Source organism: Salvia splendens, chromosome 9 (genome assembly GCF_004379255.2).
Source record: "Salvia splendens isolate huo1 chromosome 9, SspV2, whole genome shotgun sequence".
NCBI classification, from domain to species: Eukaryota; Viridiplantae; Streptophyta; class Magnoliopsida; order Lamiales; family Lamiaceae; genus Salvia; species Salvia splendens.
In genome coordinates, this window is record NC_056040.1 from 31605608 (window position 1) to 31629248 (window position 23641).

The window sequence follows — 23641 nt, forward strand, 5'->3', positions numbered from 1 at the left end:
GATACATGTGATAATTGCGCGAATAAAATTTATCTAAATAATCTGCTAAATAGATCAGTTTTATGTGATCCGTTAGAACGCACGCTTCCGCTGCCAACCCGATCAATTGGTATCAGAGCCAGCCTTTGGCTCTGATTATTTGGATTTAAATTTTGCAAAATTCATGTATGCATGTGTTATTTGATTACGGAGCATGTTCTTGTTGTTTTTGTTTAATTTTTATGCATGTTGAACTCAAGAACAATCGAATCAAAGAACTTTAATTTTTTGATCGTACGAGACATGCGATCCGTCGGCGCTCACGCCGAGACGGATCGCACCACGCACGATCAAAACAGGGATGTCGAGACAGTGGGAGCGTGGGAGCTGCGATCACGGGGCGACGCGTAGACGAGCGAGGGCTCATGCACGCCGCCGGCCTCAACCGCGAGCCTCAGGCGGAGCTCATGCTGAGATAGACATGGGCGGAGACATGGCACAGTGCTCGTACGAAGAGAGGGGTCGTGCCACCGCGCGTGCCCCTGGCCGAGAGCAACTGCCCCACCCAACGTCCTGCTGGCCGAGAATCCACGACGCACCGAGACATAGTCAGCGGCTGGCCAAGAGCGGCGATGCCTGTGCGCGTCTTACTGGCCGAAAACTGCCGAGACCCCGACGAGCCGGTGTGCGAGCCACACAGCCGAGAGCAGGAGCGCCTTTGTGTGCTGCTGGCCGATACGCAATGTACGTCGGATTCCGGCGTCGAACTCGTGTGATTTTCGTCGTTCATCGTTCGTGCGAACCTCGTGCGATGAGATAACGATGAAAGATTATTTTAATGATTATTTAATTATTTTATTAAAAGATATCATTAAAATATTATTATTTAATGGAAATAAAATCTTCTTGGAAGATTTACCTAGATTTTAAAAATATTTTTATTATTATCTATATCTATGGGAATAAATAATATTATTTTATTCTAGATGATTTGGATGAGAATAATTTAACAGTTTCCTAATATTTATATATCTAGAATCCTAATAAGGATAGATATGTATGAATACGTTAAATAATAAATCTTCTCTTCCTAATCTTGAACATGGAAATAATTTGAATTTAATTTTTCATGTCTTATTTAGAATTAAGTAACTTAATTATTTTAGATATATCTTTTAGTAGACATGAATTAGAATTAAATTCTAGAATAATAATTTCATAATGGAATATACCAATAAAATAAAAGATTTAATTATCCAGCATATTAAATACCAACAGAATTTAATTAAGCCTTAAACTGCCTCAAGGCTAAGGATAATTAAAGAAAAACCATAACCTAAAATATCTAAGCTATAATTACGAATTCAACGTTTGTATATGGTCTCCATCAATTGGTCTGCAATTCATAAAGCTTTTTTCTAATATTATAGCCACCTGTTCTGTGGGGACAATAATCCTAAGAAATAGCGAGTTCACGAGGGCGGACTTCTCAAAAATAGTATGAACTAGAATGTGGTTTCCAATATTATCGCCACCTGCTCTGTGGGGACAATAATCCTAAGAAACTGCGAGATTCAGAAGTTCGCACATGATTTATGAGATAGCTTGATCTTGTTAGCAACACATGAGCATTGTTATGGGAGTGTGTTGTAGAAATGAGACTCTGTAATGCTAAATTAGGTGGTCTTGCTTAGGCAACATTAGGCGGCCATGCCACTCTGTGGTCTCTGGACTATTCGTCGATGTTCTGACCAGTAAAATTGTATGATTTTAATGCGTATTGACTTCCTCTGTAGGGTACAAAATTTTAATTTTACAATTGTAAGATTTTGAAAAGTTTTATGGTTAATCTAATCAAACATCTTACATAAGTTTATGACAAATGGTAAATACTCTGTTTTACAGTGCGAATCAAATCGTCAAGATGTCGTTCAATCCTCTTTCTGCAATTCTTAAAGAAAACAAACTCGAGGGCCAAAATTACATAGAACGAAAACAAAACTTGGACATCGTTCTTACAGCAGATGAGTACATCTTTGTACTCACAACCCCGCGACCTCCAGTGCCGGTGGCTAATGCTGCGGCAGGAGTCAGAGATGCACACAGACGGTGGCATAAGGCGAATGAGATGGCTAAGTGCTACATGTTGGCTTCTATGTCTTCAGTACTCAAGCATCAGCATTCTGCCATGGAAACAGCCACCGAGATCATGCAGAATCTCAAGAATCTTTTTGGTACTCAGGATCGAACGGCTAAGTTTCAAGCCTTTCGGAGTATCATGTCGAAGACAATGAAGGAAGGCACGTCAGTGAAGGACCATGTCCTCGAGATGATGGGCCACCTCAACCAGATTGTGTTCTTGGGAGGGACGATCGATCCCGAGTCCCAAGTGACTATTATCCTTCAAAGTCTTCCCCCTAGCTTCCAGCAGTTCAAGCTTAATTTCGAGATGAACAAAAGGAATTACACCTTGGCAGAGCTGTTGACTGAGCTTCAGTCGGCGGAGGACCTTATGGTCCAGGCTAAGGCGGCGATGATGCCTTCGGTGCCTCGTTGTTCTGGCTTTAAGCCTAGCAAAGGAAAAAGGCAGGCAAGCGGCCAAGATGGCTAAGAGAAAGAAGAATAAGAAGAATAAGAAGAAGAGGGAAAATAAGAAGCCCACGGGGAAGTGTTTCAAGTGTGGGGAAAAGGGGCATTGGAAGCCAGACTGTCCTAAAAAGGGCAAGGCTACATGTATGCACCAAGCTTTAGTAGTCGAGTCATGTTTGGCATCGACGTCTACTTGCACTTGGGTTATTGACACGGGAGCTACTGATCATATTTGTTTTGATCCTGACTTAATGCAGGTGACAAGACGGCTACATGATCGTGAGATCGAAGTCCAGCTGGGTGACGCAACAAAAGTGGCGGCCGTTGCAGTGGGAGACGTTTATTTGTGCTTTAGTAGTGATAGATTTTTGATTTTAAAGAATGTTTTATTGATACCTTCTTTTAGAAGAAATTTAATTTCAGTTTCTAAATTGGTTTTTGATGGATATTCGATTTCTTTTAATGACAACTGCGTTATTAAGAAAGATGGTTCTTATATCTGTCGTGGTATCATGGAAAATGATCTGTACACAATCACATCTACACAGTTTAATAATCGCAAATCAGAACTCAATAACATCAAAAATTTCAAAGAAACGAAAGGAACCTCCAAGTTCAATGAACGAAACGTACTTGTGGCACCTTAGACTTGGTCATGCCAATAAAAGGAGGATCCATTCTCTTGTTCAACAAGATCTTATTAAAGGTCTAGAGGAGGAACCCTTTCATAAGTGTGAGTCATGATTAGAAGGCAAGATGACCAAGAGGCCTTTTCAGGCTAAGGGCAATAGGGCCAAGGAAGTACTTGAGCTCGTTCATTCCGATGTATGTGGACCAATGTCTACTGAAGCAAGAGGTGGTTTTCGATACTTCATCACATTCATTGATGACTTCTCGAATATTAGATATGTCTATTTGATGACCCACAAGTCAGAGTCTTTTGACAAGTTCAAGGACTTTAAGGCTCAAGTGGAGAAGTATCATGGAAAGAGTATCACATGCATGCGATCTTATCGTGGAGGCGAATACCTCAATACCGAGTTTTTGGACTACTTATCGGAGTCGGGAATTGAATCCCAACTGACTGCGCCAGGCATGCCCCAGCAGAACGGCGTGGCTGAAAGAAGGAACAAGACCTTGTTAAACATGGTCCGGTCGATGATGAGTTATGCACGGCTACCTATTTCGTTTTGGGGACATGCCTTGCGTTCTGCAAGCCATATATTAGACAATTTACCGTCAAAATCCGTACCTACTACTCCTTATGAGTTGTGGACTGGGCGCAAGCCCAATCTAGCACATCTCAAGATTTGGGGTTGCCCGACTCATGTATTGGAAAAGGATCCAACTAAGCTAGGATCAAGGACGGAGGTATGTTTGTTTATAGGGTACCCTAGAGGGACGAAAGCTTATGAATTCTATAGTCTCCGAAATAAGAAAGTTATTGTGAGCACTCACGCGACATTCTTAGAGGAAGACTATGTAATGAATCACAAACCCAGCAGTGAAGTGGCTCTTAATGAGCTAACTTCTGTCACAAGTTCCATTAACCAAGAACAAGTACCAAGTGTACAAACAGTTCCCGAAACTTGAACTTCTACTCCAAGTATTGTAGTGTCGCGCCGCAGTGGGAGGGTCTCGCATGAGCCCGAAAGATATATTGGTTTGGGGGAATCCATGGATCACTCCTCGGACAACAGTGTATTAGATCCCAGGAACTTTGCAGAGGCGCTGGCAGATGTCGATCATTGCGAATGAGTGAAAGCAATGGATTTGGAACTACAATCTATGATAGACAAAGACGTCTACGATTTGTCCGTCCTAGCCGACGGCTGTACTGCTATTAGGAGCAAGTGGATATATAAACGTAAACGTGGACCTGATGGACGAGTTAAAGTCTTCAAGGCAAGACTAGTGGCCAAGGGGTATACCCAAAAGGAAGGTGTCGATTACGACGAGACTTTCTCCCCGGTGGCCATGCTCAAATCGATCCGGATACTATTGTCTATAGCAGCTTATATGGATTGGGATGTGTGGCAGATGGACGTTAAGACTGCGTTTCTAAACGGCGGTCTTGAAGAGACCATCTACATGGAACAACCCGAGGGACATGCCGTAAAGGGCAAGGAACACAAGGTTTGGAAGCTTAAGAAGGCTATTTATGGCCTTAAGCAAGCATCTAGATCATGGAACCAGTATTTCGATCAAACTGTTCGGAAGTTTGGATTTGAAAAGTGCCCAAATGAAAGCTGTGTGTACAAGAAGGTTGAAAAGGGGAATGTAATGTTCTTAGCTTTATATGTAGATGACATTCTTCTAATTGGAAATAATAAAAAGATATTGTCATCAGTAAGAACTTGGTTGTCAAACCAGTTCGAGATGAAGGATATGGAAGACGCGGGACACATCCTCGGGATCAAGGTTCTTCGGAATCGAGAAAAGAAGATGTTGTGCTTATCTCAAGAACCTTACATCAACACAGTACTTAGCCGTTTTAGCATGCAGGACGCCAAGAAAGGTTTCTTACCTTTTAGACACGACATCCATTTATCTCAAGAGATGTGCCCCAAAACGCAGTCTGAGATACAAGAAATGAGAAGGATTCCATATGGTTCGGCAGTTGGAAGTCTCATGTATGCTATGCTTTGTACGAGACCTGATATTTGCTTTGTTGTTGGCATGGTGGCAAGATATCAGTCGAATCCGGGCCAAGGACATTGGACTGCCGTAAAGAACATACTCAAGTACCTTAAACGGACTAAGGACTATGCTCTAGTTTACAAAGCAGTTGAGCTCTGTCCTTTGGGATATACTGACTCAGACTTTCAAGCTGATCAGGACTCGAGAAAATCTACTTCAGGATATGTGTTCACCTTAGGAGGTGGAGCCGTAATTTGGAAGAGTGTGAAACAGAAATGCATCGCGGACTCGACCATGGAAGCCGAGTATGTGGCCGCTTCGGAGGCTGCAAAAGAGGCAGTATGGTTCAAGAACTTCCTTATGGATTTAGGTGTGGTTACGAATCTGCCCAAGAGCATCACCATTTATTGTGACAATTCTGGTGCTGTGGCAAACTCGAAAGAACCAAGAGCTCACAAAGCGAGCAAACACATAGAGCGGAAGTATCATATCATCAGAGATATAGTGCAAAGAGGAGACATACAAGTGGTCAAGATTGAGTCAGAGAACAACCTGGCAGATCCTTTTACAAAGGCATTGGCGGTGAAACCGTTTGAGGGCCACGTTGAAGGGATGGGAGTTCGACTCATTCAAGACCTCAACTCGCTTTCAGTACAAGTGGGAGAAATTTAGACGTGTGCACTACTATTTGTATACTCGAAAGTTGTTTTGAGTATAAGTGGGAGATTGTTAGGTTTTGTATACTAGAAATCACCTTTCGAGTGATTGAATACTGTAAAACTCTAATTATTATTTTCCAAGTAAATGCAACATATTATTTTTGTCATAATGTTGTTATGTTTTACATTTAATGGATGTTTATTGTATATTTAAATGTATAAGCGAACGTAACAAAGTCTAAGTCTTTGTTTTAGTAGACCGGTTGTGGACCGCGTCCAATTTAAGGTAACACGATCAGTTCTGAACAAAGAAAAATAAAAATTTCACAACCTAGATAGGCCTAGACTACCTATCGTGAAAGGTTGCAATGTATGTCCGATTATTTCTAAGCCTTATTGAAATAAGATGACATTGGTGTGGTATAGCACTGAATTGGATCTAAACGGCAAGACGAGTCTTTATGCTATCTGCTGAAAGACGAGGTCTTGATAATTAATTTCTTAATCAATGTACGTTAACATTGAGCATACGATATTGAGTATCTACTACTTTGACTTACCAAAGGTGCGGGTTTTTCGTCACCCAACGATCCAGGTATATAGGGTAGTGGTGATCATTATCTAGCGGAGCTAGGATTGCTATTATGTTGAATCGTGCGCGAGGAGAGTCTCGTTTGATAACATCCACAAGAGGAGCTCGAAATAGGGTTTTATTATTCGGAACCTAGCTAGTTGGAGTTTGATTACTCTGAGAATAATAATTAAGAGTTTCTTGCTAAGTCCACTCTTGGAGATTAAAATATGTTAATTAATTAAGTCCATAACAGACATTGATTAATTAATAAATGTTTCTGCGTGGGAAATGAATGTAACACACTAAAAGGAAACCCAGAATACTTGTAATTTCGGATTTGGAAAGGCAGTGCAATATTACTTCTGTAGTGGGTGCTTGTAATATTCCAATATAAGCTTGTATTAAATTGTGGGTTCAATTTAATTAGTGAAAAGCTAATTGGGTGAGGCCATGTCCAAATTTTTCCTTAGATCCCTGACTGGGCCCAATATGTGACTTAATATAGATAGGAGAATAAAGGAGACAGAATTAACACTTTTTCCACATCATAATTTTCGTCCCCCTCATTTTTTAGAAAGGATTGAAAATTGCTCTCCTTCCGTTAGCAGATTTATGTCTTCATTATTTAAGTCCGAGTATACTGGTGAGATTTGCCCACACAAAAACCAGTCTACAGTCCGGGATACCAGTTAGAAGATCTGAGGTCGAGTTCTCAAGATCTTCACGTGGAGAAGATGCAAGCCATCTTCGATTCGTAAGTGAATCAACGAGGTAAATTGGCTAACTCCGTAGTACGCATGTTTTAGGGATTATTTGTACTAAAACATGTTTAGAATTCAAGTTATGAGCATGATACATGTGATAATTGCGCGAATAGAATTTATCTAAATAATCTGCTAAATAGATCAGTTTTATGTGATCCGTTAGAACACACGCTTCCGCTGCCAACCCCATCAGTCACTCCACTACACCAATGTTTGCTCGGGTAGTGCCTAGAGAGTTTCAAACCGTCATAACTAGATCATCAAAAGGAGTTCTTCCGGCAATTCTGCTTAAGGTGTTTCCCCCAAACTTAAACAAAACTTACCACTAATAAGTCATTGTGATGCACAAATAAAAGGACTTTGATCATTTAGTTGTAATGGGGCTTTTGGTCAAGGTGAGATCATATTTGGCTAAGTGACTCACCACCAAGTTTATAGCACTGGCACATCCATTATACATCTCACATCTCAACTAAAATAAAATATACACCCCAAACTTAGAGATTTTTCATTATCTCAAAACTAACAAACCAACACTTTTATTCTACTTTTATTTTTTACTTCACTATACTTTTCTTTCTTTTTTTTTCTTTTTTTTCTAGTTATTTAAAAGTGATGTACATTCTGTTCATATATCAGCCATTGTTTGCTAGTGCACTTTTTTACCTGTGCACTTTATTAATGCAGGAACTTGGAAATAATGCACATCCAACTATTGCAACTTTGTCTTCCGAGCATCCTATGACAAATGTCTCTGAGCCATTTATAACCATCGGTGATGCATTGGATATGCCATACTATCTCAGAGAAGGTATATATACTATGAGTCTTAACTCTTTAAATATTAATTTCTTAAATCTCGTGTCCAAAAAAGTGTCTCGCTTATGCGCCTTTAAATATATACTACGCGCCTTAACTTTTTAAATATTAATTTCTTTGAATTTCTTTAAATATTAATTAAAATTACTGACGAAAACCGACGGAAATTTTCGTCAATTAAACAATTATTCTTTGTAGTGACTTCCTTCACCTAAAGAGCACTCAAGGAGTTCCTCCCAAGATATACGATCTCGAAAAGGTGTCAAGAAAGAGCATATACCTGTTGGCAAACTTTGCATAGGAAAACCTGACAAAATGGCTAGGGAATTTGTTGTTGCGTTATATGAAAAATAAGAGATTTCTTAGAAAGTTGAGGAAACAATGAAATCAAGCATTGAAGGGAAGCAATTATAGAACAAACGAGGGTACTAATGAAGAACAACACTTTGGGAGATTTGCCCACAACCAGAAGGGATCACATCATTGGGATGCAGATATGTTTGTACGATTAATAGAAGACCTGACCTGGATTCGTCGGAGATTTCAAGAATGGAAACTGTGCAAACTTAAAAAGACACTTGATGGTTTGAAGCAATCTCCAATAGTATGGTTTGAAAGGTTTACTAAAGCAATGAAGAAGTATGGATATATGGAAATTAATTCAGATCATGATGGGATACGAACTAAACAACTAAACAATAATTGCGAGCCCAATAGCAGTGACGGCCCATCAGCCCAAAACCCAAGAAAGAGTATCAGTTCGGCACAACCAAAGAGTTCGGTCACAGCCTATAGCTCGGTAAAAGCCGACCAATCGAGCTCAACTCTCAGATCGGCAAAAGCTGATCGGCAAAGTTCAGCAGTTCGGTCTCAGTATTCGACCGAACAAGGAGATAGTGGACCCATGCAGGATCTCCACGACCTCCATTACACCCACGATCTATTTAGTGGTATTAAGCAGTTATCAACCCCACTACCAGGGCTGCAAATCACGATCTTAGTTCGAATGTATAAATAGAACTTAGATCAGATAGACCAAGGTTAAGTTCTCTAGATCCTGAATCTCATATAGCAAATCAGCATTGTAATCTGTAAGCTAGATCAAGCAATACAAATTTGCCCTCTATTCTTCCCGTGGACGTAGATTTACCTCAGTAAATCGAACCACGTAATTTTCAGTGTTGTGATCTCCATTTATTACTTGCATTTATTCCCATCAAAAATTCGCTAAATCATCACTGGCGCCGTCTGTGGGAAACGACAGAAAACCAAAACTGTGATAAAAGCGAGTTTTTGATCCTCTTCCACCAAAAAATGCGTACCAGATCACATAATACCCATACTTCCGTCCGTGATGAACGTGAGGAAGCTAGTCCAGCCCGTAGGTCTGGAAAACAGCCTCGGGAGAAATCTGTCTCCAGTTCTCACGGTGAAAGAACAAACCACTCAAAAAGTCATCGCACCGAGCCTTCCCAGCAGCTCGATTTGAATGAGGCTGTCAAGTTGTTCTTGGCTGAGAAGCAGGATGAGTTCTTAACATTCCTGCAAAAGAGCCAGAAGCCGGAGAAGAAAACGGCGGATTCTCCCTCCCCCTCCAGACATGAAAGTCACTACCGCAGTAGTGTCGTATCTTCCAGGAGAAAGAATCCTCACCACCGATATGTTCCTTCTCCTCCTTGTTACCGAAATCACAGGAGAACTCCATCTCCACCATACCGTAGAGATGTCGGATTCGCTATGTATGGAGCGCTGAAGACTCCATTTTCGGATGATATCACCAGAACTCCGTTGCCACAGAATTACCGAACTCCGTCAGTGACTTATGACGGGTTAGTGGATCCTCATGATTTCCTGGGACGCTATCAGTATAATATGGCGAACCAAGGTCTTAATGAGGTTCATATGTGTAAGCTGTTTCCCGAGCTGCTCATCGGGAACGCAAGAAGGTGGTTTGATAGCCTCCCACAAGGCAGCATTAGATCTTACAGAGATCTAATGGATGCTTTTCATAGGAGGTTCTTCCAGAAAGCTGAAACCCGAATCACTTCGGCTCAGCTGCTTTCTATACGTCAAGGTCGCGATGAAAAGATTAGCGACTTCATGACAAGATTCCACAAGGAATGCCTACAAGTAGATGATCTCAATAATCTACTTGTCATTTCGGCATTCCAAAATGGAATTCTGCCAGGAGCTCTCTACAGAAAGCTCGTTGAATGCAGTCCGCAAACAGCTCAAGAGATGTGGGACATTGCGGACCAGTTTTCTCGTGCTGATGAGGCAGACCGTCGAAAACGGTCTTTAGACAGCTCTTCCAGAGGAGACAAGAGGAAGCCCGATCATAGCGATCAGGGACATCCTCGCCGAACTCCTTTTGAAAGAATTCAAAGGGCACCGGTACAAGACAGATTGGGACCACGTCTCAATCCTGAGAAACCACCCGCTCAGTTCGTACCATTGAACAAGTCGAGAGCGGAAATTTTCGAACTGCATTCTGATATGTTCGAAAAACCAAAGCCGATGACGAAATCGGCCACGCGCCGAAGTCAGGATAAATATTGCTCCTTCCATCAAGACCACGGTCACGATACCGAGGAGTGCCGAAATTTGGCCGCAGATATTGATGTTCTTGTGAAAGCAGGGACGTTAAAAAAATACCAAAGCAAGCCGCCGAAAAAGAATAAGAAACAGAGAAGTGCGAACTGCGCTCCTCAGGATCCTAAAAGGCAACAGGATCCCGAAGACGATGACGAGCCGCAATATGATGGAGTGATCCAGACTATTGACGCTCTCCCAGCCGGGAAGACTAAATCGTCTCTAAAATCAGAGCGCAGAGGCTTCAATCGAGAGGAGCCAACACATAAAAGGCTGAAGAAGGAGGAAGTAATTACATTTTCAGATGCAGACCCGTCCCGGCCATTTCTCCTCATCAAGACGCTATTGTCATTCAAGCTGGAGTGGCAAACAAACTGATCCACAGAGTGTTTGTGGATACAGGAGCGTCGGTTAGCATTCTTTTTAAAGAATGTTTTGATAAACTGGAAGTGGATCCAGCTCGGCTCAGTCCGGCCCCAATTCCTCTGAAAAGTTTCGCCCAGGAGGACACCCGCCCTGAAGGTATTATCAGCCTTCCGATTACGGTAGGAAGAGCGCCTACTAGCTCCAGTACGGTGATCGAGTTTTTTGTGGTAAAAGCTCGATCCCCGTATAACATTATACTAGGAAGAGACTGGCTCAACACAGTTCGGGCCATTTGCTCTACTTATCACCTCACAATCAAGATCCCCACTAAAGGAGGGATAACAGTCATCCGAGGTGATCAAAAGAGAGCAAAAGAATGTTTGCAGATTGCGCTTAAAAGTGCCGAACAATCAGATCGGCACCATCAAGCATAGCAATCACAACAGCCGGAGTCAGAGGCAGGCGAAATGAACGAAGTCACACCGGAGCCGAACTCGATGAAAGTTCAGTTATACGAAGATGATCCATCCAGAACGGTCAAGATCGGTTTCGCGGGAACACCTCTACTCCGGGAAAAGACCATCCAGCTCCTCAAAGAGTACAAAGATGTCTTTGCGTGGTCTCCGTTGGACATGACTGGAGTGCCTCCCGAGGTAATTACACATCGGTTAAATATTGATCCTTCAGTCCGGCCTATAAAACAGAAGCAAAGACTCTTTGCGGCAGAAAGAAATCAAGTCATCCATGACGAAGTCCGCCAATTACTGAAAGCGGATGTATTATTTGAAGTAAAATATCCTTCTTGGGTGGCCAATCCTGTGATGATCAAGAAAAAAGAAGGAGGATGGCGGATGTGCATAGATTTTACGGATCTAAATAAGCACTGTCCTAAAGATTGCTGCCCCCTTCCCAACATAGATAAAAAAGTAGAAGCTCTGATAGGCTTCGAAATTTTCTGTTTTCTTGATTTGTATAAAGGATACCACCAAGTTTTAATGGATGAGAATGATGCTTCAAAAACGGCTTTCATTACTGACTTCGGTATTTTTGCTTATAAAAAGATGCCATTTGGTTTAAAGAATGCCGGAGCCACATATCAAAGGATGGTAGATAAGCTATTTCGGCACCTGATTGGAAAAGAGGTTGAAGTATATGTTGACGACATAGTTGTTAAAAGCAGAAGCACTTCGGAGTACGAAAACAATCTCAAATCCACTCTCGACGTGCTCAAAAAAACCAACCTCAAACTCAATCCCCAAAAATGTACCTTTTTGGTAGATTCGGGAAAATTTCTGGGTTGTTGGGTTTCAAAGGAAGGACTCAAGGCAAATCCCCTAAAGGTTCAAGTTGTTCAGAACATGGCAATGCCGAAGTCCATACATGATGTGCAAAGGCTAACTGGATGTCTAGCCGCACTGAATAGATTCCTTTCCCAAGCAGCCGAAAAGCAAATGCTGTTCTTCAATGTTTTGAAGAAGGCACCAAAGTTTGAGTGGGGAGCCGAACAGAAAAAGGCTTTTGACGAACTCAAAAGTTATTTAACCGAACTTCCTACTCTCTCTGCTCCAACAGATGCCGAAGTGATATTCTTATATTTAGCAGCATCAGATCAAACCATTAGCGCGGTGCTTGTACGAGAAGAAGGCCTAAAACAGCGTCCTATCTACTTTACAAGCCGAGCATTAAGAGGTCCCGAAACAAGGTATCAACCTCTGGAAAAAATTGCTCTGGCATTAGTAAATGCAGCAAGGAGACTGCGGCCATATTTCTATGCTCACAAAGTATGCGTCTTAACCGATCTTCCACTTCGGCAAGTTTTGACTAAGCCGGAAGCATCGGGCAGAATTGCCAAGTGGGCCATAGAGTTGGGAGAACATTCAATAGAATATCTACCTCGGAAAGCCATCAAGGGACAAGCCTTGGCAGATTTTCTTGTAGAGGCAAAGTTCGATCAGGCAATCCCTATTATTGCCGAACAGAAAAATCCTACCAATGATGAACTAACACAGCCCCAGAAACCCGAAGTAGAGCCGCCGGACTGTTGGATTGGATTCGTAGATGGAGCTTCGAATAAGACAGGAAGTGGAGCTGGTATTCTACTTATCGCTCCCGACGGACACGAAGTAACTTATTCACTTCGGTTCTTATTCCCAACCACTAATAACGAAGCCGAATACGAAGCCCTTCTTGCCGGACTTCAGTTAGCGCAACATCTACTTGTCAAATCTCTCAAAATTCATTGTGATTCACAAGTCATAGTGAATCACATGCTGGGTACAAGTGAAGCCCGTGGTGAAAGGATGAAAAAATACTTGGACAAAGCGCAAAGTATTAGCCGAAATTTCTCTTATTTTCGGATAATCCACATTCCCAGAGCGGGAAATAGCCGAGCAGATACTTAAGTAAGTTGGCCTCATATCCGAGCTCAAAGGTGGAGGAATTACCGCACAGAAGCATTGATGAAGCTGAAGTACACTCAGTAACCAGTTCACCAAACTGGATGACGCCAATATTAAAGTATCTAGATCAAGGACAACTGCCCGAGGATAAGAGAGAAGCAAGAAAAATCACATGCCGAGCACGTCGGTATGAACTTCATGAAGGAGTCCTATATAGAAAGTCCTACCTTCAACCGTTATTGCGATGTGTAGGACCAGAAGAGACGGATTACATCCTTAGAGAAGTTCATGAAGGATCTTGCGGTAGCCACATTGGAGCTAGAGCATTAGCTAAAAAAGTTCTGAGATGGGGATATTATTGGCCAACTTTGGTACAAGAAGCAGTACAGCTAGTTAAGAAATGTACGAAATGCCAAATCCATGCAAATATCCCAAGGACGCCGCAGACTGATCTATGTGCTATGCAAAGCCCTTGGCCTTTTATGCAATGGGGCATAGACATAGTAGGACCACTACCACAAGCTCCCCGGCAAATGAAATTCTTGATCGTTGCCGTGGATTACTTCACAAAGTGGGTGGAGGCTGAACCATTAGCTACGATAACAAGCTCAAAGGCATTAGATTTTGTCTGGAAGAACATAGTTTGCCGATTTGGCATACCCCACATCCTCATTTCAGATAATGGGACTCAGTTTACTGACAAAACATTCAAGAATTGGTGCCAAGAGTTGAATATTCAACAGCGGTTCACTTCAGTCTCTCACCCACAAGCAAACGGACAAACGGAAGTAACAAACCGTACTTTGGTGAAAGGATTAAAAACTCGGTTAGAACAAGCCAAAGGACAATGGGTAGAAAATCTTCCTCAAGTCCTATGGTCTTACCGAACTACACCAAAAACCTCCAACGGTGAAACTCCGTACAGTCTAGTGTACGGCACTGAAGCCGTAATTCCGGTTGAGATCGGCATACCCAGCCCCCGAACCCTTAATTTCTCAACAGAACTGAATGACGACGGACTGAGAGCCGAACTAGATCTTGCCGAAGAAAGAAGAGAATTGGCCTTCATAAAAGAAGCCAAGTACAAGGAGCAAGTAACCCGGTATTATAACCAAAGGGTGAAAAAGCTGCAGTTTCAAGTGGGAGATCTCGTATTGAGAAACAATGAAGTAAGCCGAGCAGAAAAGCTGGGCAAACTTGAACCCACATGGGAAGGTCCGTATCGGGTGTCAGAAGTCCTGGGAAAAGGGTCTTATAAATTAACCCACATGTCAGGAGAACAAGTACCCCGAACATGGCATATTTCCAACCTCAAGAAGTTCTATTTGTAAGAGACAAGGTTCGGTCAGTCTTGTGTCTAGTTCGGTCCTAGGGTTATGTGCTTTCATATTTTTATTGTTCTTTTTACTTGTCGTTTTTTAAAAGGTTAAAATCTTTTTCGTCCTTTTTATTTGTCTCTCTATGTGCGTTTTGTCTCTTATAAATGTTACTGAGGTATATTGCTCCTTAAAGGCTGATCCCCTTTTTTTAGAGCATGTATTAAAGACAATTGTGAGTCCAAGCTTCTAAGGAAGATACAAGATTCCACAATTCAGCTTAAGAAACAAGCAATTCGTCTGAAACGAACTGCAATAAGCCGAAAACCACTTCGGTTAACTAGGGAAAGTCCAATCCAAGCGATAAAACTCGCCAAATAAGGACACTAACTAAGTCCGGTCAAAGAAGAGTTTACTTCATAAGACCGAGGACGAGTACAATAAATGAAATAAAAAATCGCTGAACTGTAAATACGCAGTGATAGAAGCGAAATGAAAAAATTTCATTTACTAAGTCTTGTTGGGCATACAATTCCGCTGCCCTACGAGAATGCGTTACACCATTATGAAGGACTATTCTACTGTCTACGATTGCTAAAGTTGAGCCACCTATCCGAAAAATCCTCATGATGCTGAGTTCGGGCGTTCCGAGCAGTTGAAGAATAAGTAGGTGGACAAGATGCTCTGATCGACCTACCGCCTCTTCCCTGAGTCCGGGAAGTTCTAGCACCTCGGTGGCGAAGAGTCTCTTCACGAAGCATTCGCTGATCTTGCTCACTCATATTCACAACCCCTCTACGAACTTCAGGGTGTTCTTGTCTTGACGTTTCCGGTTGCTCCTGAGTCCGTTGCTGATTTGGAGTAGAATTTTGAGTAAGTGGATTAGAGGTTTGAGTTGGAGTGTGAGCATCTGTTAGCGGGAAACGGCTAAGGAATCTCTCGATTGAGGGACGCCGGGAAAGAATGATGTCGTACAGAGAAGCCAAGCGCCGCAATGATTTCACAACTTGTTGGCAAGCCGAGCTCTCCAGCACATTGTTCTTCCGGAGTACATGAAGCTTCTCCCACTGTTCATCAACTTGATTCTGAACTTCAGATATAGTCATTCCCCCGCGCCCGCAGATGAAATCTTCATATGCAGTCCTCTCAGCGATGACAGTATTCAGCTCGGCCTCCAGATCTTTCTTTATGGACTCTAAGTCCTTATTGTTGGACTCCAGCTCCACTAAACGAGCCAAGAGTTCATCATACTTCATCTGGTCATCTACAGCTTTTTTCTCAGCTTCATTTAAAGCCAAAGAGTATAGCCGCTTCCAGTGAAGTACCTCCAGCTCCTTAGAGTTAAGAATACGAAGCAGCTATGTCAGTTCGGCATTTCAGTTTACCGAGCAGGCAGTAAACCACAATAGGAGTAAAAGAGATTAAGAAGAGCTATAAGAAAGACACGAGTGTAGAAAGAAGAATTTTTTTTCATTCACAAGAAAAAATTTACACAAGGAGGGCTTCAAGGCCATTTTACAAATAGAAAGAAAGAAACTAAACTAAGAGAAGGGAGACGAAATCATACTTCGCCAGTTTCGTCTCCGGCTTCCCTGTGGGTTTCAGCTTCTTTCTCCTTGTCGACCTCGGTCTCAGCCTCGGCCTCCCTCCTCCCTCCCTCCTGCTCGGCGCCCCCATCGCCGATCTGCTGCACCTCTTGCTCGGCGTGCCCGTCACCGGTCTGCTGATCCTTCTGCTCGGTCTCCTTGCCGGCCTCATTTTCCTGCTCACCCTCTTCTTTGAAAATTGAAGCGGGTGAAACAGGCCCCAAGGAGGCAAAGATGGCCTCCATGTTCTCGTCACGGTCAGTACGGCAATTACGGACTCGTTCAGCAGAAAGCAGGACCGATGAAGACGCAAGCTCCTCAAGGAGCGGCAGACTCTGGAGACGCGCTGCAATCTCTCGGCCATACAGCGGCAAGACGACTTCGGGTTCCTGCTCAACATTATCGGTCATCAGTTTCAGCAGATCACCGATAAGGGCCGAAAATTGATTGCTCAAAAAGAGTTTCTCCGTGTAAACACGGAGAGCCTCCCCCTGAGCCACCACGGCAGCCGCCTCCCTCTGTTTCGACCGCTCTCTCTGGATGATGAGCTGGTCTTTGGCACGCTGGGCTTAATCCTGAGCCGAGATCATAGCGGCCCTTGCCCTCTCAAAGTCTGCCCGAGCCTGTTCGGCCTGATGACGAGCAGCATTCAAATTCCTCTGCATCTCATCATAATCGCTGGACGCTTTAGAGAGTTCAACTGTGACGAGTTTGCAGAGCATATTGTTCCTCTGAAAATGGAAAAAGGAAAAAGTCAACAGAGGGGCCACAAAAAAAATATAGGAAAGAAGCAAAGCCAGAAAATCAAGAAGAAAATTCACCTCTACAAAGTCCTTTGGCCATAAAAAGGGCTCAGAGATATGTTCCGAAGTGGCCGTAACCACTCCTGATCCATAACCCCCCTGGACAATGTCTCTCTCTGGCGCTTTTGGGGGTTTCTGAGTCTTCGCCTTCCCCCTTGCCGAGGTCGATCCCGGCTTTTTTGGATCCGAAGACTGACTCGAAGAGGTCTTCTGCCTCTTCGGATTCTTCTCGGCATCAGACGCCGAGCTGGTGTTTTTCTGTTTCTCCGGCTCCTTTGATTCGGAGGATTTGCGACCAAGCCTGCTTAGCATGTTCACTGCCAAAAAGCAAGAAAACAAAGTTAGTTTTCGCCGCTAAAGCAGTAAAGCATAAAAAAGAAATCCTCACCCTCAGTCTCTTCGTCCGAAGACGAGGAGTCGAACACGAAGTCACCCTTGACGAGCTCAGATTCCAAATACTGTTTCTTAATCATGGGAATCTTATTGAGCCCGCCCTCGAGCTCGTCCAACGGTTCTACCCGAGGATGAGGAATTACGGACTTCGGCCCTCTCCAGGAAAAGTCCGGAGCCGCTGTCCTATTGTAAAAAAAGAAGCGATTTTTCCACATCGGCCATTTGGTTTTACAGAAGGCTCTAAAGGGCTGTAAAGGGATCAAGTAAAACCAGGATCCCTTTCTCTTAAACTGAAAGAAATTAAGGATTGCCCTCAGAGACAGATCCTTTTCTAGTCTACGCAGCTCGGCAGCAAAGGCCGATAAGTGCCTCCAAGAATTTGGAGTCACCTGACCTAAAGGAAGTTGGAAAAAATCAAGAAGCTCTACAAAGGCGGGGGGAAGAGGGAAACGAAGCCCGCATTCTAAGCAGGCTTCGTAAACGGTGGCATAACCCTCCGGCGGCGAGTTAGCCCTATGAGTGTCGTCGGGAATCACCACTAACCCCCCAGGAAGAAAATATTTTCTGTGTAAGGATATCACAGTATCCTTACTCAAAATGCTGTGAAAATATTCTACCGTCTTCTCCCCGGACTTTTTCCGGCCAGAAGATCCCTTACCCCCCTTCCTACCACTACCTGATTCAGAAACAGTTTCAGAAGAAGAAGACATGATTCTTACTCTTTGATGGTCGAAAGTCTCTGAAGAAATTCTTGAAGAAGCGGAAGAAAATTTTACGAAAAAGAGAGAGAATGCAGAAGAAATAATCGCAAAAGTGTTCCAATGATGAAGAAAGGAAATATTTATCAGATTCGCAGAGGCATTTCAAATTCGTCGCACCGTTTCAAATCCCACTTTTTCTGGATTCTCTGGCCGGATTTGCTGTCACATTTAATGTAGACACGTGCGGAGCACGTCCCCTGACGTCAGCCTCCCCCTTACACTTATCCGAAATGCCGAAGTGATTCACTTCGCTTTTCGGGGGGGGTGGTGATGGGATACGAACTAAACAACTAAACAATAATTGCGAGCCCAATAGCAGTGACGGCCCATCAGCCCAAAACCCAAGAAAGAGTATCAGTTCGGCACAACCAAAGAGTTCGGTCACAGCCTATAGCTCGGTAAAAGCCGACCAATCGAGCTCAACTCTCAGATCGGCAAAAGCTGATCGGCAAAGTTCAGCAGTTCGGTCTCAGTATTCGACCGAACAAGGAGATAGTGGACCCATGCAGGATCTCCACGACCTCCATTACACCCACGATCTATTTAGTGGTATTAAGCAGTTATCAACCCCACTACCAGGGCTGCAAACCACGATCTTAGTTCGAATGTATAAATAGAACTTAGATCAGATAGACCAAGGTTAAGTTCTCTAGATCCTGAATCTCATATAGCAAATCAGCATTGTAATCTGTAAGCTAGATCAAGCAATACAAATTTGCCCTCTATTCTTCCCGTGGACGTAGATTTACCTCAGTAAATCGAACCACGTAATTTTCAGTGTTGTGATCTCCATTTATTACTTGCATTTATTCCCATCAAAAATTCGCTAAATCATCAGATCACATGTTGTTCCTTAAGAGGAGATGAGGAAAGATCAGGTGCCTAATCGTTTAGGTGACGATATGATCATGAGCTTCATCTTGAAACCGTGATTATTGATCTTCTTTTCCTTCTCAATATGTTTTGTCAATCAAAATCTATATTTATTTTCCGTTATGAAACTTTGTTGTACATAAAAATGGATTACTCCCCCCGTCTCCTATTAGGAGTCCCATTTGACTTCGGCACGGGTTTTAAGAAATATAAAGAAAAGTGAGTGAGAAAAGATAGTGGAATGTGGACCCATTTTTATATATTAGTTTTATAATAGAATGTGAGTGGAATGAGTTAGTGGAAAGTGAGGTGTACCTACTATTTATAGTAAAAGTGAACCGAGACTCCTAATGGCGGACGGACTAAAATGGTAAACCGGGACTCCTAATGGCGGACAGAGGGGGCACTTTTTAATGCTACTTACTTGAATAACTTTCACCATCTAAAATGGAAATTATTAAATTTATAACATACTGCTAATTGAGCTAAACCTTATTTGATTTGTTTTTGTGTGGATATGAATCTAGGTGTAAATTGTGCAAGGGGGCAGGGTGGCCCATATAAGTGAGTTATTAACCCATGTTTGATGTCCAAGAAATAGCCCTTGTGCTGGCATCATTGTATTTTGTTTTGTTCTTAAATTTTACATTTCATTTGTTAGCTATTGAAAATGCCCCTTTGAATTGGCATCCATCCGTGAAATGAGGAAGAAGACAAGACGCAAGTGGGGGGAAATCTAAACATTCAATTCTTGCCGTAAAAATCAAAGCAGACTCAATTAGCACCCCTTTTGAAAGATTTGAATGATGGCTATTTCGCCAAGGAGCAGTGCGGACAGGTTTTACTCTAGGGCATCTAAGAATTTAAACAGGGAAGGTGAACTCTCTAATTTGGTTAGAATTGATCTCTAATCTGGCTATAACAAGGAAGGTGAACGGTCTGTTATTTTTACTAAAAATATCTTTTCAAATAAGGTTTTAATTATTTTAAAAAAAATAAAATAGAATTAGGTTAAAAGGATTGGTTCAGATTAGTTTAAAAGGATTGACGTAATTAGTTTAAAAGGAATAGGGATTTAGATTCTGTAACTAGACACGCTTTTATAGAATTGATCTGTTGTAGCGAATTAATTATAATTGACCGAATAAAGCAAGTAATAGATGACTGAACAAGTAGAGGCCTCGCCTCTGCTTCAATCTCTGTTAGAAACCATTTATAAGATCCGACTCAGTTTTCACCGAGCGACAACTTCTAAAGACGCCGGCTAAAAAAGAGTAAAAATGGAGGAAAGCTAAATTATTAACTTAGGACAAATAGTATTCCCTCCGTCCGCCATTAGATGTCATACTTTGACTCATCACGGATTTAAAAAATTATAATGGAAAATGAGTAAAAAAAGTTAGTAAAAGTGAAAGGTGACAAATTTTTAGGAACGAATAAAAATGAAAATACGTGACAATTTTTTAGGGACAAAAAGGAAAAAAAAAAAAGGTAAGTGCAACAAGTATCGACGGACGAAAAAAAAAAAGGAAAGTAGTGACATTTACGCCGGACGGAGGAGGAGAGGAAGTAATACTTTCGTCAACCTTACTTTCTTGGATCACTGAAAGCAAATCTCATAGTATCATTATATATTAGGCAGTCAATGGATTGAAATTCAATCCACAGCCATAGAAATTAAGAATCCGAACCACGTTCACGAGCTCATGCACAACTACCTAATTATTCTATAATTGAGTGACCATAACGTTAGGCTCAACCCCATTAATTTATATCCCTCTTTCGCCTTTCCTTACGCCTCAAAAATAAAAATAAAAATAAAAAACCAACACAAAATCTTTAAATCCAAGCAAAAGAAACGCCACTTTAATTAACCATAACCCTCTCTCTACATATATATCTCATCACAAAATCAACGTCGCTACAACAAAGAAGCCGAGCGCAGTCCTCGACGGCCAGCGATTCATAGCGTCGTGCTTCATCCTCGTGGCGCTCCTCTGCGTCATAGCCTCCATCAACGAAATCCGCCTCGAAAAGCCTCGTAAAATTTGGAAAATGCGCCATAAATTATTCTCAAAGTCATATTATAGATGTAGCACTCCCATCCACGGCCGACGACGACGAGGAGATCCGAATACTACTCGGAATCCGGACTCTCCCCGACCACTACCACAAGCGCCACTTCCTCCGCATTATCTACGGGACGCAGCCTGTCTCGGGGGCCCACATCGATGTGAAGTTCGTCTTCTGCAACCTGACTAAGGAGGACTGGTGGCGCTTGAGATCATGCGATAAGACGACATCATCATCCTCGACTGCCAGGAGAATATGAACAAGGGAAAAACCTACAGCTACTTCTCCAGCCTCCCGGAGATGCTGCTCGAAAACGCCAACGCCACAGCCTCGCCATACCCGCCCTACCACTACGTGATGAAAGGGGACGACGACGACGTATATTTCCGCCTACAAAACCTGACGGACTCCCTGAAGCCGTTGCCACGCCTGGTCTTGTACTACGGATACGTGATCCCGTGCCATAGCATGGATCCGTTCGTGCACTACATTGAAGCCCTCTAAACTTTAAGGGAATATTCTAGTTGAATATTGACTTGTGATTTTTGGTTTTGTTATTGGGGATACAGAGATTATTGATACAGTGATTATATAGTATATATTATCGAGCCTTTGTGACAAGCCTTTTTATGCCTTTGGTCATTCAAAAGCATATATGTGGTGAGGCAAGCTAGTAATGTGTTAAGAGCACAATTGTCTTAACGAAGAAATCCTGCGATTACACTCGCAACACACCAATCCGGCGCCCCAAACATTGGGGTCGGCGGCTCAATTCGTGGCTGGCGCGGAGAACTTCCTCCGTCGGCAGTCTTCAAGGTTTGATAAGGAGTATTGCACAAGTAATGTGGGCAAAATAATTCTTCATTCCATGAATAAAAAGATAACAACCTAGCCCTATTTATAATACTAGAATACTAGCTTAGGGAACAAGAAAACAAGATATGAAAATATACTATGAATCAAAAGATATGGGGAATAAAAAGATAACTAAATATTTGGGGAATCCTAAGATATAGGGGGATCGTAACAACTCCCCCACGGTTAAAATCCACCTTGTCCTCAAGGTGGGAACCACGAAGCAACAAGAGTCGAACGCAGAAGCTTTGGCGAGGTATCTCCTCCTGGATCAAACGGACACGATCGTTGTTTCAATCTCCAATAACCTACTATTGCATATTCGATGTAAACATCCTTAGCGAATTTCCTCATGATCGCAACATGAAATGGTTTGTTATCACGTTCCCCCATCGTCTTTACACCCATACGAGAGTATATTGATAACCCATTAACCGTATCTTCGCGATCATCATGTAGCTCATCTTTATACCAATTATGGAGCTTCTCTGGTATTGAAGGAGACACGAGGGACCACGTATCTGCATTCATTCCCTTCACAGATGTCTTTGGGAGACAACCATCGAAATTAAATGCTACAATTTTACTTGAATCATGAAGATCATCATCCTCATCAATTTTATCCACCTCGATAGCTCGTACGTCTTCATCTACTAATTTGTTCTCATTGAGCCGCAAGTCAACTTGATTCAACGCTTTTGAATCACCCTCATCAAGAAAACTACACACACCGTGCAAGGAATTATTTTTTTCCATTTTGTGATGAGCATCCAGTTCTTGATCAAGACTTGAAGAATGGTGGATGAGAATCAATTCGGTTTCATAACACAATTCTTCATCCACCCTCTTCTCTTCGCCACAACAATCCTTATCCTCAACAATTGTTCCACTCAATGGATGTTGGCACGAGGACGGACGTTGGAACAGATGCTGCTGCTCATCATCGGGTTGTTCAAGGCGGGCAACAGCTTGACGGAGCTGAGTCGTCGGATGGCAGCAAGATGTTGATCGTGGCAGCAATGGACAGTCCTTATGCCAAGGGTGTCCATTTGAGTGTGTGGTACGCCGATGATTATAAGGGTTCGAACTTTGCGTCTGCACGTAAGAATCCCGGGTAAAATAGGGCGGGCGTTGTGGCATCATCGAATGCAGCTGGTGGTAGGGCTCTCTCGAATAGCCAACATCGTAGTCCTCCTCATATCCAATAGAGTCAGATGCGCTCTCTTCATAGTCATCAGTCGGGTGGCGGTACCCCCAAAAACTCGTGTCGGCATCCCCCAGATATTGGTTCCGCGGGCTGTCCCAGCACGTGCGGTGCCGAGGCTCGGGGCGATCACGGTACGGCGCCCGATGAATGTTCTGCTGCGAAAGACGGTCGTCGAACCTATGTAATGCACGGGCAGCGCCCCGTCGACGACGGATATCCCCACCACGATCACGTTGACCGTGGATGAAAGGCCGGTGGACATCGTCGTCTAGCGCCCAAGCGTCGTGCGGGGAGCGATACCCCTCGGCATCCAATTCGTCCGAGAAATAGGGGGGATCAGGTTCGGGAACGCGCGGCGATGCCAACTTCTCCAGCCTGCGTTCTATTCTGTCA

At 42.9% G+C, this 23641-nt stretch overlaps 1 pseudogene; it reads left to right on the forward strand.

The window, feature by feature from the left end:
* The first annotated feature begins 7582 nt into the window (after nt 1-7582).
* LOC121749428 lies at nt 7583-21690 on the forward strand (annotated as a pseudogene).
* Nucleotides 21691-23641: the final 1951 nt, after the last annotated feature.